Here is a 19,834-nt window from a genome sequence, read left to right as displayed (position 1 = left end):
GAAGATTCATTTCCTTAGGTTGCTTTGGTGGGGGAGGGTTAATGGGCAAACTCCTTCTATAGTATTTAGATACCAGAACAATCAAAGAACTACAACATCAGGAGGGTCATTAAGACTTGAGAAGGTAAAACTCAGGAGTGTCAGATGATGAAGCAGGCCAATGGAATGGAACTGAGGAATATGTCCAGAGGTTGGAATGAACAAAAAGTAAATGGAGGAGAGAGATCTTGTTTCCGTATCCCGTTTGCATCTGATGCTGAAGCAGGGACATGAATTGCTGATGGTAATGGATTCCCTTTTATGAGGGCAGCAATATTATATAAACAGTGGTTGTTTGAAGGGGGGAAAAACAGCAAATTCCCCATTTGTGCCTTTGCACACTTTGCTTTTGAACGTCTCTAAAGTGTATCTAAGGTGGAAGATCAAAACTGGGTACCAGAAGAGAACCAGGAGTTACAGTTTGGAAGAAAATGAATTCGTCTTAGATCACCTTTTCTTTATTCTTTTAAGATTTTGTGATTTCTAAGGGTCTTACTCAACATGGGAAACAGTGCTGAGGTTTGGGTGGTGAACTAGAGACCCTTTTCATATGATTTCTGATAAAGATAACGATGTAAATAACTACAGAAAGAGTGTTTCCTTTAAGCATATTATCAAGGGCAGGGGAAAACTGTAACTAAGAGACATCTGAGGTCTTACCAGGATTTCTTCACAAACTATGGCATAAATGCCCATCTGTTATTTTCCAATTCCTTGAAAATTAACATTCAATTTGATGGATAGTGAATGTTTAGGATTCTCAAAATTAGAGGTCATTTAGAACAGACCTTTCCTTTCACCTTACTACAGTTATGAAGGGTAGTTTTAATTTTTCATAATAAATACAGCTGTTGAAATAATAGGATGTTATACTAACTGTTGTCACTGTAATAGTACACACTGTGCATTATGAACCTGGAAGTTCTGTCTTGCAAATATTACAAATAAAGCATTCCAAAACTTGTGGTATTTTAGGGTATCAGTACACCTGAAACAAGGTGATTTTCTTTTCATTCATCAAACATTGAGAAGAACAAGAAAGAGGGAAAAATGTGGCACATTTTACCACTGTATTAGCATTTTGTTAAAATTAATACCTTAAACCGTGCTAGGGATAACATTTGGCCTAGAACTCTAGGAATACTATAATGAGAAGCAGACTTAAAGAATTTATTAGGAGACTGGCAACTCAAGAATGTAGTTATGAAAAAAAAAAAAGGACTGCACTATATTAGTAGTATTAAGATTTTTTTAAATGTCTTTACCAGATTTTAAGATAGATTGTTCTTGAAGATAATGTTATGGGTAATTAAGCTGATTTGGGTAATTCATGTGGGTTGTTTTTTGGTTGAATTAATTTCCAGAATAACTCCAGAATGTGTTGAACCTTTGGCTAGGAGGGTGCTTATGACATCCATTCCTCCCTTTATCCATCCTTCCACCCTCCCTCTCCTCCTCCACCTTTTCCTTTGACCTCTCCTCTTTCCCTCCCTTCCTTCCCATCTCTCCTTCCTCTTTTAATAAATAGGACTAGGGGAAGAGGCATTTTGTTAAGAAATTTGGAAATAGAATTCCTCCTCTGACAGGGTTGATAGTTGTGTTTGAAATTCAGAGCTAGCATGGTTCATTCTCCCCAGGAAATTTTTTGACTTATAACTTAGGGAATAAAAGCTCTAAATTAAAACTCATCTTGCCTCTTTAACTTTGCGTCATTTAGCAAAAATGTCTTTAAGGATGAAAGGAAGAGACCCTCATTTGCCTTAAATTCCAGGTCACTCTGACTAAGCCTGGTGTTTCAAGAAATATTAAACTAGAAGCCTGCTGGGAACTTGAGTCATCAGCTTAAGATACCACGAGGACCAGGACAACTCTTACTGACCTGATGTTGGTGTCTATTCAGAACTTTGATGGAAAGGAGTCTCTTGCGCTTGGACTTCTAATTAAGAAAGTTCTCTTTTTAGTCATGTGTTAAATGATAGGGCTACTCCTTATTTTCAAATCTGTAATTTGCTCATGAATTGAGGACAAATTAGGAAGTAAGGAGTTAGGAGCTCCTGTTGTTACTGGGGTGTCTTATTTTACTTTTACCTTCTTTACTAGCTACGTGAGGATACGGGGTAAAAGTCAGGTGATGAGCTTTAGGTAGATAAAAAGGAAAGCTTAAGTCCCATAGTGGCTACGCTAGCTTCTCCTTGTAGTTGTGTGCTTTTAACTGTTGAATTTGCCCATACTGTCTGCAACCTGTGAACATCTTGAATTATGTTACTGCGATTAAAAAAAAAAGTTAGATGATAATTTAGCATTGTAACAGTTAGGAAACTATGTTTATATGCATTCTTAAAAATAAGAGTAGCATTTATGATTATTGTGTTGATTTAATGACATAATGTAGATAAGAGAGCTGACACCTGACAGAACATAATCCAAATTTGAGAATTAGAAGTTCAAAACAAAAAAGGGTCTTCTCCCTTGAGGGATCTCTCCAGAATTTGAAAGAAATGAAATCTTTAAGGGATTGTAACTGGCTTTTTCTTTTTTTAAAATATTTTATTTATTTATTCATGAGAGACAGAGAGAGGCAGAGACATAGGTAGAGGGAGAAGCAGGCTACCTGCAGGGAGCCCCATGTGGCACTCGATCCTGGGACCCCAGGATCAGGCCCTGAGCTGAAGGCAGATGCTCAGCTGCTGAGCCACCCAGGCGTCCGTGTAACTGGCTTTTGAAAAGCATACTTTCTTAGATACTTTTTTTTTTTTGATTCTTGAATTTATGAATTTATAGTAATCTACAACAGCAGAATGGTAGATGTATACACTGGAAAAGAAATACAATAAGGAAAGGAGGGAGGCCAGAAGAAGGTGGAGAGCACCAGGAAAAGGTGTTAGAAAACGTGTGAACCCCTCCCAAATAGGTTATAATAAGACGCATCCTCAAAATGAATTAATCACAGTTGCAGTTTTTTCTTGTAAAAGGAGTATTTGCACAATGGGTCATTAGGCTCAAGTTTGATTTTTGAAAAACAAATTTTTACATATTTGTTTTGTTATCCTACATGTACTTTTCCAGCTTAGGATCTGCTGCTATGACAATGTATGATATAGATAATGGGAAAGTCCTTTTATCTCTCTGGGCAACATCCGTAGAGTATAGAACAAGGAGATTAGTTGGACTTCTAAGTTCTTGAATTCTCATTCTGTGTATCAATGTATGCTGTTGTCAGTAAACAGTAAAGATTTCGAGCCTGTGGGTTTTTTTTTAAATTCTTTTTATTTTATTTTATTTTATTATTCATGAGAGACACGCAGAGAGAGGCAGGGACATAGGCAGAGGGAGAAGCAGGCTCTCTTCGGGGAGCCCGATGTGGGACTCTGTTCCAGGACCCTGGGATCACGACCTGAGCCAAAGGCAGATGCTCAACCACTGAGCCACCCAGGTACCCAAGCCTGTGGTTTGAAGAAGAGTAGACATGATAGGGTAAAAACTTAGAATATAGAAAAGCTGCCCTTTTTTGTGTTTTTCTTTTTTATTGAGAAAATAACAGGAAAAAAGGAATTGGGGGCAACTGCTTTGTCCAGGCATTGAGCTGGCTGCTTTACAGTTTCCATGTGACATTTAGGTGTCATTTTCTCTATTTACAAATAAAACTAGTCTGAGAAATTCTTTTTTTTAAATAATTTTTATGTATTTATTCATGAGAGATACAGAGAGAGAAGCAGAGACACCGACAGAGAGAGAAGCAGGCTCCTCATAGGGAGCCTGATGTGGGATTTGATCCTCAGATCGGGATCATACCCTGAGCCAAAGGCAGATGCTCAACTGCTGAGCCACCCAGGAATCCCAGAAATTCTTGAGATTGCACAGTTAATTTCATTGATAATAATTTGCTTTTTCATTGGAATATGCCATCTTTTTAAGAGAGAACCAGTCTCTATTTGATTTTTAAAAAGTCACCAAAAATCCTGCTCCCAAACTTGATAGGCACAGAACTCATGCAGCACCTCCAAATCTGCCCAGCCTGGATTCTCAGACCAGTCTCAGGAGAAAGGCACTCTGTTTCCAGTCGATAATTCTGCAGGATTTGCTGTTAATTCTCAAGAGAAATGTAGACAACAAGGGTAACCATGCAAACTCATTTCCTTCCTCAGATGCTAACCCTCGTGAAGTATATCACAGAATTACTGTGGAGTTCTGTGAGGCAGAGAAAGCAACTATGTGTCTTGATATAATTCATTAAAATACCTTGTCATGGTCTTAATCCAGGTATTCCCAAGGCTAATTATGTTTGTCTACTTCAAAGAGCAGTTGCCACAAATTCAGACCCCTAGCTCTTCCTGATTGAAAAGTTACAATTCTTGACTGTAACAGTTCCTGACATGAATTTGTTTTATTGCCCTATCTTCACCCACTATAATTTTATTTTAAAGACTACGTTATGCTAATAAACTAGTCTCTTTGATAGGAAGAGGAATTTAGTAATGGGATTGTGAATTTATCAGAAGGAAGTGGAAATAGAAAGATGAGCATTTGACTTCATTTTGGGAGTAGACTATGGAAAGAGATTTTTAAGTTAGGGAGGTTTGTGGCATATAGCATAGTTTTAAGTATACATCAGAAATGCTCTTCTATTGTTCATTGTTTATAAATCTCTCCACCTCTTTTTACTTAACTCATTTAAAATTTATGGAATTTGGAACTCAAAAGAAGCCAAGTGGTTCCCTTTACGCTAAAAGATACAGTCAAATTAAAACTATATTGGAGACACAAGGATGAGTAATAAGGCTCATGTACATATTTTCTAGTGTGCTTTGGATTTGGAATTGCCAAGTAAATGTTGGATAAACAAAAGGGCTTCTATAAAAGCTGCAAAGAAATGTTTTACTATGATGTTTTATTAAGAGAATATATTGTATCTGGCCAAATAAGAGAGAAACTGTAAGTGAGCCATCTGGGGGAAAAAAACAAAAAACACTCCCCCACCCCCCACTTTCTAGAGTTCAGATATGTGGTTATATTATTTCCCTAACCCATTCATACCTTTTAAAAAATTTAATTGATAGACTGAATCTCCTTGAAGCCAAGGATTGAAGATGGAAATTCTGTATTCACCATTTAGTTCTTTCCCAATATCCATATGTTTGGTGTTGTTGACACAAAACAAACCAATGCATTGTTTGCTTTGTTAGTAGAACATTGCTCTTACCTATCATCCTAGTAATCCTTGACGGACCTGAATCAGCATCATATTTTCTTTCTTTCTTTTTCTTTCTTTCTTTCTTTCTTTCTTTCTTTCTTTCTTTCTTTCTTTCTTTCTTTCTTTTCTTTTCTTTCTTTTCTTTCTTTTCTTTTTCTTTTTCTTTCTTTTCTTTCTTCTCTTCTCTTTCTTCTCTTTCTTTTTTTCTTTCTCTCTTTCTTTCTTTTTTTGCTTTAGCTTTCACAAGTTGAAGTAATTACAAAGAATTTTTAGATTTTCAGATTGGAAGGAAATTTGATAAAAGCTATGGCTGCTCCAGGTTTAAGTATATTGGTCATAGAGGTATTTTGTGTTCCCTATTTTCAAGCAAGTTGGATTATAGAGGCATCTTGCTTAATGGAAGATCACACAGGATAGGTAGTTGATATGAACTATAACTCAAATAGTGATAAGTGCTACTTTTTGGCACTTACACACTTTTTTCTTTTGATCCGCCTTTCTCTTATTTTTGTTTCCTCTTTTCCCTGTTTTCTCAATTTCTCACTTGTCCTTTTTTTTTTTTTTAATTTTTTTATTGCCAGGGTATACTTGTGATACAACGGGGTAAATACTTTCTTATCTTCCAACATTATTGTCATTGTTAATGCTGTGATGAGCACTGTGTGTTGTATGGAAATGTTGAATCACTATATTGTACCTGAAACTAATATTACACTGCATGTTAACTAACTGGAATTTAAATAAAAACTTGAAAAAATAAAAATAAAATTTCCAAAACATGTATTGTTTGCATTTTACAGAGGAGGAAATTGAGTCCCTGAGAATTTATGTAGAGGAGGAAATTGAGTCCCTGAGAATTTAGGTAAATTCTAAAACTTGACAGCTAGTGGTTGGGTAAACCCAAGATAAGAAATCAAGTCTTTTTTTTTTTTTTTTCAAGTCTTAATTTATTTCACACTTTGCATTTGTTTAAGGCAGTCTTAGCAAGAGGGCTTGTGTACCACATGTTAAGAAATAGTTAATAACCTTTGGTAATGGATCCAGCAGTAAAGTCCAAACTGACCTTATGATTCCAGAAAGACAGTCTTGAGAAGTGGGGTGAGACAAGGCCAACCACATCCCCCTAGTTTTTGTAGTCTATTTTCTTCCTTGCTACTGAAATATGGTCTTCAGAACAGTCTTGTGATTCATGTATTCTAGTACTTAGAATGTACTTTCTAGGCTGAGAATTTAAAAACAAGTTTTACAGTACAGGTGCGCATCTATTCGTGCAGCAGCTTTGTTTCTACATGCTATATACATTTTGAGTTCTATTTAAAAATCAGTAGGGAAACTTCTGTTTGTAGATTAACAGAGTCAGGTACCTTTAGTTGACCAGTGGGATCAAACTACAGGTCAGCTCTAGTTATCACTAAAGAGTAATGTTATAAAATCGTTAGTGCAGGTAGTTGGGTCTATCAGCTCAATTGGGAATATAATACAAATGTCATGGACAGTGTTTCAGTGTTCTCCTGTGAAAGGGTAACAAGATGAGATGGCACTGTGTGGACTAGTGTAATGTGCCCTGAACCAGGTGCATCTAGATCCACCCCTCTAAAATGAGAGCAAGAGAAAAGAAACCTAAGGTAGTCACTTATATGGTCACAAACTGCGTTTTAGCCAGAAAATTGGAAAGGAATATTCTCACTCCTGGGCCAGTGGGCAAGAGAGAATAGATGCTCACTATAGTCCCCAAGCCTCCAACAAGATCAGATTTGTCTGTCCCAGTTCTCTGTACCCCTGATTGCAATAGCCAGACTTCTTTAACATTTGTGTTTCTTAGTAGATTGTAAGCTCCATGAATAGGAGCTAATTCATCAGTGTACTGTTGGTACTGTAGGTGCCTGGCACATAGAAGGCTGTTACAAACATTAGTTGAATTGAACCATACCAATCCCAATTTATTGGTAAAATCTGGCTTTTGGGGGGTTAGGAATGGAGCCTTTATGTATTTATATGTAACAACTACTAATTATTATGTATAGCTAATTCATAGTAATTGCTATTCTACATTTTTTTTCTTCAGACTATTTAAATAAAGACTTCTAAAAGGAATAACAATTCTTCCTTAAAATTTATCATCGTCTTTCCAGGCATATTAATTATGAAGGAAAAGGTGAAATTAATGGTGACGTTATAAATACGTGGCACTTAAAGTTGTTTTGTAATGCTAAGTTTCTTCAAAAATACACAACGTACAATCTATTTGAAAACATGTTTAGCAAAACCGTTGGGGGCAACATTTAAGTATTTTTTAAGGAAACAACATTTTTTATAGAGCCTTATAGGTAGTCTCCTTAGCTTCATTTCCAAAGCTAAGAAAACTTACTAGCTAATAGTAGTGGTAAAGATATACTAGCTTGACACATTTACTCACATTGGATTTGACTGGTTGGAAAGATGAAAGTATTTCAGAATTTTATGTCTAGAGTTAATTTTGGTGTTCAGTAATCTAAAAGTTAGCTGCCATTAAGAATGACTTGATTCAAACCTTACTAAGTTATGGGACTTAAGTAATATATGAAGCCTCTCTGTTATTATTATTTTTTTAACTAGCAATTGCTCTTCTCTGGAGGTGAATTTTCTGTTAGAACATGATTATGTTCAACTAGATTAATAATGCTAAGGTAGTAAAGAAGTTTATTTTAAAATGGAGCTAAGAAATTTCTAAACTAGTGATTTTCAAATGCTAAAGGAAATGTATAGGTAATCTGGGATATATATTTGCAACACTGAGATTTCATAAATCTTCTTAAAATAACTTTAACCCAGTTTCTTGCTTTGTGAAGACAAAGTGTTTTACTAAACTTCATGCATGTTTAGAAGTCGGTATCTTTTGTAAACAGAAAAAACTTCTCCTCTCATGGCTCATATATTTTTTTATATGTCACATTCTTATAAATCATAGCAAAAAAAGATATGTAGGCTAGTAGACTATTGTCCAAGGTAAAAGGGTAGAAAAATAAGCACATTTACTAATTATGTGATATATTCTACTTTGTGCTTTCATCATGATTTATCCTGATTAACTGAATTATCTTTGCCTTTCATTGTTAAAGAATGCATGAGTTCTATACAGTAGTATAAATTTTCCAAAGTAGGATTCCTCAACAGAGAATCAGACTTAATTTCTATGTTCATGAACTGACTCTTATAACTAAGACATGGTGTCTCATATAAATTAACAGCATTTTCCTTTGCAGTAAAAAAGGTGAATACAATGCTGAATCATTATTTTACTGGTAATTGTCCCTGCTACAAGTGTTTGTTTTAATTCTGGCTACTCATCCATCCACGTATTTGACATTTTATACATCCTCATATATATTCCTTCTGATAATGTCAAGTGACACTTTCCTTTGAAGGTGTCATTCTAATAGCATGAACACATTTACTTTGGGTTTTAAACTCGATACCATGTTTTCTTACCTCTTAAAACATAATAAATTCCCTCACTGGATTTATTCATCATTTTAGTACAACTCTGAATGATCTTTCTTTTAAAAATTATTATACATTCTCCTTTCTGTGTGTCTCTCATGAATAAATAAACAAAATCTTTAGAAAAAAAATTACTGTACATTCCAATAAATGGTATGTTACCTTAACCTGTAAGGTTACAGTAAAATGAGAGTATTGCTTAATAATGAAAATAGGTAAATGGGCTTTGGGCAGTCAACAATAAGGATAAAATTAAAATCTGACTTTTAATCTTTTGAAAATCTGAAATTAATATATGTTTTCTCACAAGAATCACAGGTGGAAATCTAAAATTTGTTAGATGTTATTGATCTTTAAATTATTTTCATGTGTTACAGTGAGAATAGTAAAAGAAAATTTTTCTAGCTGTGTGAAGAAAATAGAGGAATAATAACACACATTGCTATATGCTAAAACTAAAATACCTCAGTGATGACAGCATGTTAGTTTGGACTACATTTGATTTCATTTTACAGTGAATTTCAAAGTTTTTTATTTTTATATTTTGGAATTCTGGTAGATGTGAACAGCAATCCTTATACATATAGGTGTAAAATAGAGCTATTTTTAAAGATATCCAGCTGTGAATTTGTCCACTGGGGAGAAATTGTGAGTTGTAATTGCTTTCTGTAGCTTAAGTCATTTTCTCTGTTAAATACTTAGATGAAGCATTAGAAAAGAAAAAAAAATTGTATTCATACATACTGCCTTAGATTTGAGTGTTGCAGAATTTAGCAGTTTTTGATGATCATTGTTACTTTTAAAAAGAAAAAAATAGCGAGGGGATAGAAAGTTTTGTGTGTTTTGGGAAATTAGTTCTGAGGTCTATTCACATGCTCATTTATTTTGCTTTAGGCCAGTTTGTGTATTGCATGCTAGAGGGTGGTGAAAGATAGAAATTTGTGGTGAAAATATTAGTATCCTTAACAACCATTGGTTGGTTTAACTATTAATCAGAAATACCTTGGAGAATAAAGGATTAGAGCTAGTGATGAGATAGATTTCATTGTGGCTCAGCTAAAGCTATGAAATGGGCAAGTCGTTAAATGTTTTCTGGCCTCAGTTTCTAAAATAAGGGTGGACTAGGATCATAATTCGGTTCTTCTCAACTCTGTAAGAATCAGTATCACTTCAAAAATGAGGTTTTACTGTTGCATGCATGGAGTAACAGGGTGCATAGAACTAAGGGCTGGGAGGATGTCCCTTATGATTTTTTGAGGTTGGCATTTAATATTTTACAGCAAAGTTTTTAGTTTAACATAATTGAACTTGTACTAGATAGGGTTAATAGGCTAGAACAAAAGGTCAAAGCATAAGGCATTAGGCTTAATTAAGGGAGAGCAGGAGTGGCAGGAGTGTGTGACAGTTAAATGGGTTTCCCACAGACTAATGTCGGTTACAGTGCAACCATGCCTCAACTTAAGTGGGTTATTTTGTGCAAAGGGCAGCAGTGATTAGCAGTTTGACATGCCAGACACTTCTGGCCAATCCCATCTGTTTTAGAGGTTAAAAAAGCACACCTTTATGAGCTGATGGATTGATTTGTGTGCCCGTCTGGTAAAGATTAGAAGTCCAAGGCCAATGCAGTAAATGTCAGTTATAGAATATTGTACTTTCTTCGTTGGCTCATTGTTTTAACCGTCAACTGTTTTATAATGGTGGATTACTGCTGTTTATGGAGTTGAATGCAAGATGGGTGGGGGAACAGGTGAGAGAAGAAGAAAACTGTTTCCTAGATGGAATTGTGAAGTCACATAGTCTTAGCAGGTGTTTCAAATAGAGATATGGCATATTCTAGATACACTTGGTTTTATGGAGTGTTTTTGGCATGTTCCTTACGGATTGAGTCACGTTGTGCTTTTCTGAGTGTTATCTGAGCAACCCTGTCAGTCCAGGATTTAATACTTAAAAAGTGTCATATTTTGTTCATTAACCTCCTGGGGATGAGGAAACGGAAAAGAAAAGAGAAAATGGAAGAGGCTCATATACACGTGCACATGCATGCATGCATACTTGCTTTGTAGGCAGGATTCACTAGGCTCACCTGAGATTGATGCATGTTGTTAAAATGAAGTGTATCTGAACCTAGGCTCAGACTTCTTTCTTTCTTTGAGAGATGTAACAGTGATGCCATTAATATAGTTCATTTTCAGTTCAAGGTTGTAGCCCATTTAAAGTTACACAAAGGCTAGATTGTGGCTATAAAAATTGGCTTTAACATGTTCTGATATCCAAGAAGAGGAAGATCCTAAATATGTGGATGAGATAGAATTTTAGATTATTGTGATTGTAATCAATGAGCTGTAGGAACACATGACATTCGGTGGTCATTTGGGTGGATAAAGGGGAAGTGTTCTAGAGATAACAAAAAGTTATCATCTTTATCAGAAAATTATTGTCCATCTGAGATTTAAGTAAGAATGTGACCAAGAATATTGGAAACAATATTAGAAGATTCTGATAGGCCCCCGTGCTTTTATCTTTGTCATAGGATATGAACCATCGATTGCCTGTTATATAGTTATACAAATTATACATATCACGTGGATCGTAATAGTAACTAATACTTTTAACGACATATGTATGCATTTATTTAACTGCTAAGCTAATCCAAAGTGAATTGGCTTACCTTCTAGAGAAAAATTGAGATATTTTATTTCTCATTTAAAAAGGACAAAGTCACATTTTGGTATTGGGGTTTATTTAGGAATATGGTACTTGAATAAATATCTATTTATCCTTGTGTTCTTTGTGGAGGAGCATCACTTGAAACTCTTTGGATCTAATAGAGATTTGCATGAAAAAAAGTCTTGCCCTTCTGTGAGGGTAGAGAAGGTAAAGAAGCATACATTTTATAATAGTGTTGCTTCTCTTTTACTGACTCATTTAAATTACAAAAATTGGCTTGAGTCGTATAAAAGTACTTGGTTAGTAAATTAATCGTGGGAGATTTATCTAATTTAATGGACAGAAACTTTTTTTTTTTTTTTTTTTTTTGAGAGCTAGAGAGAGGAGGTAGGGAGAAGCAGAGGGAGAAAGAAGAGTCCCAAGCGGGCTCCTCATCTGGTGCAAGCCTGACGTGGTACTCAACCTTAGAACCCTGATATCCTGGCCCGAGCCCAAACCAAGAGTCAGGTGCTTAACTGACTTAGGTGTCCAGGCACCTCTGGACAGAAACTTCTTAAATGAATATTCTGGTGATGATATATAAAACCTGAAATAAATATTTGCTGCTCTCCGTTTGTACTAATAATATAAACCTTTTTAAAGCACCCCTAGATCCTATTTTAGTTTCCTTTTCTTTTCTCCAGTAAACTCAAGTACCAATATTTTCCAGTTTGTGTTAGAATTTGATAAGACTACAGGGAAATATTCCGGTGGGTTAACTTGTTTTTGTGTGTTTTGATATATTCTGAGGTTTTCAAAGAATATACATAGCCTTTTATAATCTGTGATAGTCTATTTCTGTCTGTTGTATTTCCTTCCTTTTACTAATGTTGTATTACTGACTTTGAGACACGTAAAGTCTGCTTCTCTAAGCAAAATAGTTGAACATACGCTTGTTTAGGTTATAAAACGTGAAAGCAGTAACTCTTAATATACCTTAGATCCTGTGTTTGTAGTTATTGTCCTAAAAATTATTATAACTTTGTTATCTGAGTTTTAGTTGTTAGAAATTTTATGAGATAATGGAAAAAATAATAGCTCTGTTTCATCTTTTGATTTTAAATGCTAGTGGATTGTCTTTTACCTCTATTTAAGCAGACTGATTATATGATGAACTTATTCTAAAATATATTCTGAGTATATCTATATATTTATAGTTATAAAATCAGTGTGTATATATGTAATATGTTTCAAAAAGAGAACTCTGCACCTGTTGATTGCATTAAGCATTTGGTATCTTCTAATGAGGGAGGGAGAAGGTGCTATCATTCTAAGTGGATCATTCCTCCTCAGCAAATTGCGTACACTTTACTTTTTTGTATGCTGTGACCTTGCAGTCAGTGACTTCAGCCCAGAATAGTTTCAAAGTCATGTAAATGAATGCAATTAAGGTATTGCTTATCATCTTACATAGTTCAGATGGAACCTTATTGGATAGAGAGATTTGTTTGCTTTATGAGGAAGGTCAAAATAAGGTTAAATTTTATTACATAAAATGATTTGGTAATGTTTTTATTTAGCTGCTGAAAAAGTAATGTCCTAATAGGAAATGATAATGCTTTTTTTTTTTTTTCTTTAAACCACTGGGAGGTCTTTTCAGGGTTTTTGTTTGTTTGTTATTTCTAATAGTTATAGTTCTATTTTAAGATGATACCTTCTGTCTACTTGTAAAATTTTGGGAACATTCTACCCTTAGTTATGATTCTAGGTATCTTTGACTCATACATGTAGGAGACATTTCCTGCTGCTGATGGAGGGTTGCTTAGGAGCAGCTGATGTATGTGCTTAGAGGATTTGTGTTAATGTCCAGTTATCATGCCAGTTGGTGCAGGACCTCAGACAGCATGATTAGAGTCCTGGTTCAGAAAGGAGATCTGCTATCCTACCAGGCTGATTGTAAGGGTTGGGAGAGCATTGACATAGATACTAGAAGAATTTTGCTGATGAAGAACTGTGTGTATATATATATGTGTGTGTGTGTGTGTGTGTGTGTGTGTGTGAGAAGTAATTAGAAGAAGGGCAGCTACTCTTCATTGTAGTTGACCTGTATAATTACCCTCTTTCCTTTTATGGATTATTCTTACTTCAGCATGGCATATTAATTGATAAAGTCTTTAAGATTCACTTTGTTGAGTAGGTACTTACTGCACATCAGCTCTTGGCCTTGCACCATGTTAAGTGTTGGAGGATTCACAGATGAATAAAGGGTTGGTTCACAATTACAATGAGAATAATAGTAAGCATGAGGCAGAGAAAATGATCTGGAAGCACAATGGTCAAAGAGCCTGCTTTGGTAGGGTGTTGAGAAAGCATTACTAAAAGAAGTTTGGTTCCCCTGTATGGTTTTAGGGAAACTGACAGGTACGGGTAAAATGAAATAACAATGAAAAGTAGCTCCTTTATTTTGGGAAGTCGAAGTTGCTATAATGGAATCAGGGTATCTGCATCACGCCTTCCTTATCACCAACCAGCTTCACTGTCCATTAGCCTATTGATCAATATAAAGCCTCCTCTGCCACCACAGTATTAAAGTAGAGGCTGTGTCTCTTGCTGGTCAAAACTTTTCACCTACTTTTTTATTTCTGGAGTTATGAACTTTCCTATATGGTTGATGTCATTCTGTATCTGAAGGCTTCTAATTCTCAGTTTAACATTTTTTTGTTCCTGGTGATCTAGAGAGAGGGAAAAAAAGAGGTGGTTCAAACTCTGTATTGACTACCAAATAATCCTAATACCTTTTCTCTCAGAATCCTTGATCAGAATTTCTCTTCATCACCATTAACTTCTCACCTTGAGAATAGGTGATAGTGTTTATGTATATAAAGACAGTATATTTTGGTAAATAATTTTATAATGGGTCATCAGTTGCGGTCAACAGCTATGCCCAAGGAAAGCATGTATAATGAAAACTATTTTTTATTTTACATCTTTTGTGTTATTTTTTAAGATAATTTATTTTAGTAGTTAAGATTTCATTGTAAAACATGCCACTGAAATTCTTTGAGATAAGATGCACTTGAAGTAATATTTATTTTTCTTAATTTTCAGGGAGTTTTTGGACTGTGAGCTATTTCAGAACTCTGTTCTCAGGACCCATTATTTTAACAGTCAGGAGAAACACATCCAGAAGGTATTGTATTTTGTCTGTTGCTCTATTTTTTAAAATGTAGTTAAGCCTTTTCAATTATAGAAAGAAAATTATGTTGCATTTTGTTATTTATTTTTCTTTAAGCTTCAGATATTGATTAACTAGTTGATGTTTAAAATGGAGGAGAGGGATATATTTCAATATGGGTAATTCAGAATTTTTTGTAAGTCAATAAAAGAAATCTGGTTTTGGGGGGTGGCTGGGTACCTCAGTTGGTTAAGCGTCTAGCTCTTGATTTTCACTCAGGTCATGATCTCAGGGTTATGAGATCAAGTCTTGCATCCCAGTAATGGGATTACTGGATCCTAAGGTAGGTAGTTCTATTTTTAACTTTTTGAAGAACCTCTGCACTGTTTTCCACAGAACCTAAGAGGTTCATTTTTCTCCATATCCTCTCCAACACTTGTTGCTTGTTGTGTTTTTGATTTTAGCCATTCTGACAAGTGTAAGGCAATATCCCATTGTAACTTGGGTTTGCATTTCCCTGATGATGAGTGAAGACAAGCATCTTTTCATGTGTCTTTGGCCATCAGGATGTCTTCTTTGGGGAAATGTCTGCTTATGTGTTCTGCCCATCTTTTATTGGATTATTGTTTTTTGGGTGTTGAGTTATATCGTTCTTTGTATATTTTGGATACTAACCCTTTATCTCATATGTCATCTGCAAATATCTTTTCACATGATTCACTAGGTTGCCTTCTAGTTTTGTTGATTGTTTCCTTCACTTTGCTAAAGCTTTTTGTTTTGATGTAGTCCCAATAGTTTATTTTTGCTTTTATTTCTCTTGCCTCAGGAGATGTGTCTAGTAAAATATTGCTGTGGCCAATGTCAGAGACCTCATTGCCTGTGCTGTCTTCTAGGATTTTTATAGTTTCAAGTATCACATTTAGGTTTAATCTATTTTGAGTGCATTTTGTATGTGGTGGAAGAAAGTGGTCTAGTCCGTTGTTTTGTATGTAGCTGTCCAGTTTTCTCAACACTATTTGTTAAAGAGACTGTCTTTTTCCCACTGCATAATCTTGCCCCTTTGTCAAGGATTAATTGACCCTATAATTGTGGGTTTATTTCTGGGCTCTCTGTTATGTTCCATTGATCTATGTGTCTATTTTTGTGCTAGTACCATACTCTTTTGATTACTATAGCTTTGTAATGTAACTTGAAGTCTGGAATTATACCTCCAGCTGTACTTTTCTTTTGCAAAATTGCTTTGGCATTTTGGGATCTTTTGTATAAATTTTAGAATTTTTTTGTTCTAGTTCTATGAAAAATGCCATTGGTATTTTGATAGGGATTGCATTAAATGTATATATTGTTTGAGGTAATATAGACATTTTAACAATATTCTTCTAATCCATGAGCATGGAAAGGTATCTTTTTAAATCGAAGAATTTACTATGACAAGGAAATATTGACGATACATTCAAATAGTTTATTAGTTATACAAAGGATTCTTAAACTTTTAAGGTCATTATGAATTCTCCATTTATGAAAGTTTATCATGTAATCTCAAAATTAAGAGTATGTTTGAATAAGGTTGAACTCGTTACTATTTTTGATTAAAAACTGCAAATAAATTAAGTTTAGTTGTAGGATTAAGTAGACAGACTCTTATGTAAATTCAAAATAGGAATTGGTTTTAAGTAATTCTTTTGAAACTGACTCAAAATACTTAAGGCCCTTTAAAAAAAAGTTTCCTAAAGAAAACAAACTTTTTACCAAGCCATAATTTCATGTAGTCAAACAGGCACTCTTACTTGCTAGTTCAGTGATTTTTCTTTTTCCTTCTTTCTTCTTCTTCTTCTTTTTTTTTTTTTTTTCCACACAGCATACCCAGCATAACTAACACTATCCCAGGAGACTGTCTGTCTTAGGCAGTACTACTTCTGTTCAACAGAAACCAGCCTATGGCATTTTTTACTATGTGTTAGTTTTGCCTGTTCTTGAACTTTATACAATTAGAATCATATAATATGAACTCTTGTGTCTGAATCATATAATATGAACTTCTGTGTCTGAGTTTTTTGATCAACATTACATCTCTGAGAGTCACCCATGTATTGTTTTTTTTTTTTATTTGTACCCCACCCCAATTGTCCGTATTTGTTTGTATGATTATACCACCATTTATCCTTTCTACTATAAATGGATATTGAATATCTTAACAATTTGGGGCTACAAATAAGACTGCCATGAATTTTTTTTTTATATCTTTCATATCATAAGCATTCATTTTTGATGAGTATATGCACAGGAATGGAACTGCTGAATCATGGAGTATGTATATGTCTAACTTTAGTATGATACATACTTGGAGTGCTTTTAAGGATATTTGTGAAATGTCAATTAGTGTATCTCTTCTTAATGATAGCTTATACTGTGATACAGACTAATTTTTCTCTAACTTCATGTAAACTCTAAAATTGTTTTTTAGGAGGTATGAAATTTTACCATCTATTTAAAATAAGTTGCCTGTTTTCTGATGTCAGCATGGTATGTATTTGATCTGTGAAACTTAGATCTGTCCTAACCCTACGGAAGGAAAGGAGGACATAAAACCTTCCTTATATATATACCTACTACTGTGGAAATATTGAAAAAATGATTTTAAAATAAATTGGACATTTTGTACATGAAACTTTTATTTTATTCTTGAATATTGGGATACCTTTGGAATATCTAAAACTATATACTCTTGAGTTACAAAAAACTTACTTTAGCATTTCTGATGAATCTTTCTTTCTGCCTTTATCTGTGTTGTGTTAATCTTTTTGGTAAAGTGAAATTATGCATTTTAGAGCATAAGTACTTGAGAAATTTTATGTCAGATCTTCTTCTTAGTCTTTACTATAGAACAGTGCTGTTTATTCAATAAAAGTACAATGTAAAAAAAAATAAATAAAAGTACAGTGTAATTTTAAATTGTCCAGTAAGCACATAAAAAAGGAAAAAGAAACTGAGCAATTAATAAAATATTTTCTTTAACCCATTATCAGCAAAATATTATTTCATTGCATAATTAATATAAAATTGTGAGATATTTTACATTTTTCTCCTAATAAGTTTTTAAAATTCAATGCATATTTTCACTTAGAGCACATCTCAATTTAAACTGGTCACCTTTCCTATTCATTGTTAGAGCTTGGAATTGAGGCCACAGCCTGGCCAGTGAACTCAAGTGTAGGGTAGTGTTGTGTTACATGAGGGGCAAGTCTGGCTAACACCACAAGGGTCTCTGGCCCAGTGAATGAGTTTGATAGTAATTCTTGCTGCAGGTGTGTGTGTAAATAAATATAAACACAAATACATAAACATTTAAAAAATAAAAATTTTAAAAAGACAGACTAGTCCCTTTTCACATGCTCCATAGCCACATGTGTCTATAGGTTACCATATCTGACAGCACAGTTACAGAATTACATCTTGGTTTTAAAAGACAAGGCTTTAGTCAAATCCATATCTAGCTAAAATTATCCTTTCTGGGCACCTGCCTGGGTGGTGCAGTGGGTTAAGCCTCCGACTCTGGGTTTCAACTCAGGTTGTTATCTCAGGCTTCTGAGATCGAGGCTCCCAGCCCCCCTCACCAGGCTCAATGCTCAGCACACAGTCTGCTTTAGATTCTCTCTGCCTCTCCCCTTTCTGCTCTTGTTCTCCCAAAAATAAATAAATCTTGAAAAAATTATCCTTTAAAATCCAATAGAAAGCTGCTGTGTCAAAAGCTAATATACCATCTTTCAGTATATGTCTCAAACTACCTGTTTTTCCTTCCGTGTTGGAATAAATGACATTTTCTTTGGTTGAACATCAGATAAAGCAGTTATCCAATGTTTAGGGGACATGTTGTATGGAAAATACATGTCTTTAACTGTAAAATCAAAATCTGTAATGGCAGGTTCACATCTTCCATCTTACTCTAGGTTATATGCTGGATAGGTTTTTAATCTTTGTTGCTTTTTTCCTTTTTTTAAAAAATTTATTTTTAAAGCATGGCTGGTTTAATTTGAATGTGGTAAACGGAATGATGTAACTCCACTATCTCCTGCATAAAATAGGACAGTTAAAAAAGGTTATACGTATACATATAGATGTACCTATAATGATTTTTCATTAATTAGGATATTTAAAGTTACCTACATTTTGAGGGTTAATGTTTCTTCATGTATATATTTGCCAAGTAGGATAAATCAAGAACCATATGCTATCTCATACGAACTCAGGTCAGATTTTACTACTAAATTGGCTTGCTTTAAGCTTTTTTAGAGTTCAGAATTTGGATAAAGTACTATTGACCTTCGAATGTGGTCACACATGGAGTTGTCATGAGGGACAGGGCACCTTTAGCAATACTTGACATAATTATATATGTTAGCTGTTATTTTGGGTTCTGGATTGGAGGTAGTTGTTTCATAGTCCTGTCCACTAACTTCTTTAATAATACTTACCTCTTCTTTTTTAAAAGAACTCAACTTTACTTTTTTGACACCCCGTTCTAATAGTGCATATTATGGCTACTTTTTAAAAATGAAAATCATCCTTCTGCTGAAAAGCCCTCGTCTTGGTTGTAGTAAAATTAAAGTTCTTGTATTTGCTGACAGGGCCATCTGCATCTTATTAATGAGGCCTAGTCTGGTGGCCACTCAAAGTGGAAGCCTCTTCTCCTTTCTTTTTCTACAGCATTTATCACCTTTAAGACTGCCATGAAATTAATCTTATAAAATGATTGCTCATTGATTATTTTCCTCTTCTAAAATGAAAGCTCCCTGAGGGCAGGAGTCTTTTTATGTTGTGCTCATCACTAGTACATCTGAAAGAACCAAGAATAATCCTGGGCATCCATTGGTACAACTACTGTGGAACAGTGTAGAGTGTTCCTCAAAAAATTAAGAACTGTCATCTGATCGAGTAATCCTACTTCTGGATATATATCCAAATAAATTAAAATCAGGATCTTGAGGAGATACCTTCACTCCTATATTCATTGCAGCACTATTCGCAGTAGCCAAGACATGAAAGCAACCCACATGTCCATCCACATATGAATGAATAAAGAGAATGCAGTATTTATTTCCATACCTTAAAAAATAAGGAAACCCTGTCATTTGTGACAACATGGATGAACCTAGAGGACATCATTGTAAGTAAAGTAAACTAGGCAGGAGCACAAATATTACACGTTTGCACTTATATCCAGAAAGACTTCATAGAAGCAGAGAATAGAATGGTGGTTATCAGGAATTCTGTAAGGAGGAAACTGAGGTTTTGGTCAAAAGGTA

General features: G+C 34.6%; 1 protein-coding gene and 1 non-coding gene across 7 annotated transcripts in view; both read left to right on the top strand.

The window, feature by feature from the left end:
- The window catches only part of NRIP1 (nuclear receptor interacting protein 1), a 99,652-nt gene that overhangs the window by 5,037 nt on the left and 74,781 nt on the right, over nucleotides 1-19,834 (top strand). For all 6 annotated transcript variants that reach the window (XM_035709353.2, XM_035709350.2, XM_035709351.2 and 3 more), the window contains exon 2: nucleotides 14,465-14,546. The gene's annotated coding sequence lies outside the window, so the exon portion shown is untranslated. The remainder of the gene's footprint in view (nucleotides 1-14,464; nucleotides 14,547-19,834) is intronic.
- On the top strand, nucleotides 17,686-17,838 carry LOC112661958 (small nucleolar RNA SNORA62/SNORA6 family). The gene has a single exon (XR_003138112.1). It is a non-coding gene; the product is annotated as a small nucleolar RNA SNORA62/SNORA6 family (small nucleolar RNA).

The sequence above is a fragment of the Canis lupus genome, chromosome 31, assembly GCF_003254725.2.
Source record: "Canis lupus dingo isolate Sandy chromosome 31, ASM325472v2, whole genome shotgun sequence".
NCBI lineage: Eukaryota > Metazoa > Chordata > Mammalia > Carnivora > Canidae > Canis > Canis lupus.
This window is presented reverse-complemented; position numbering and strand designations above follow the sequence as displayed.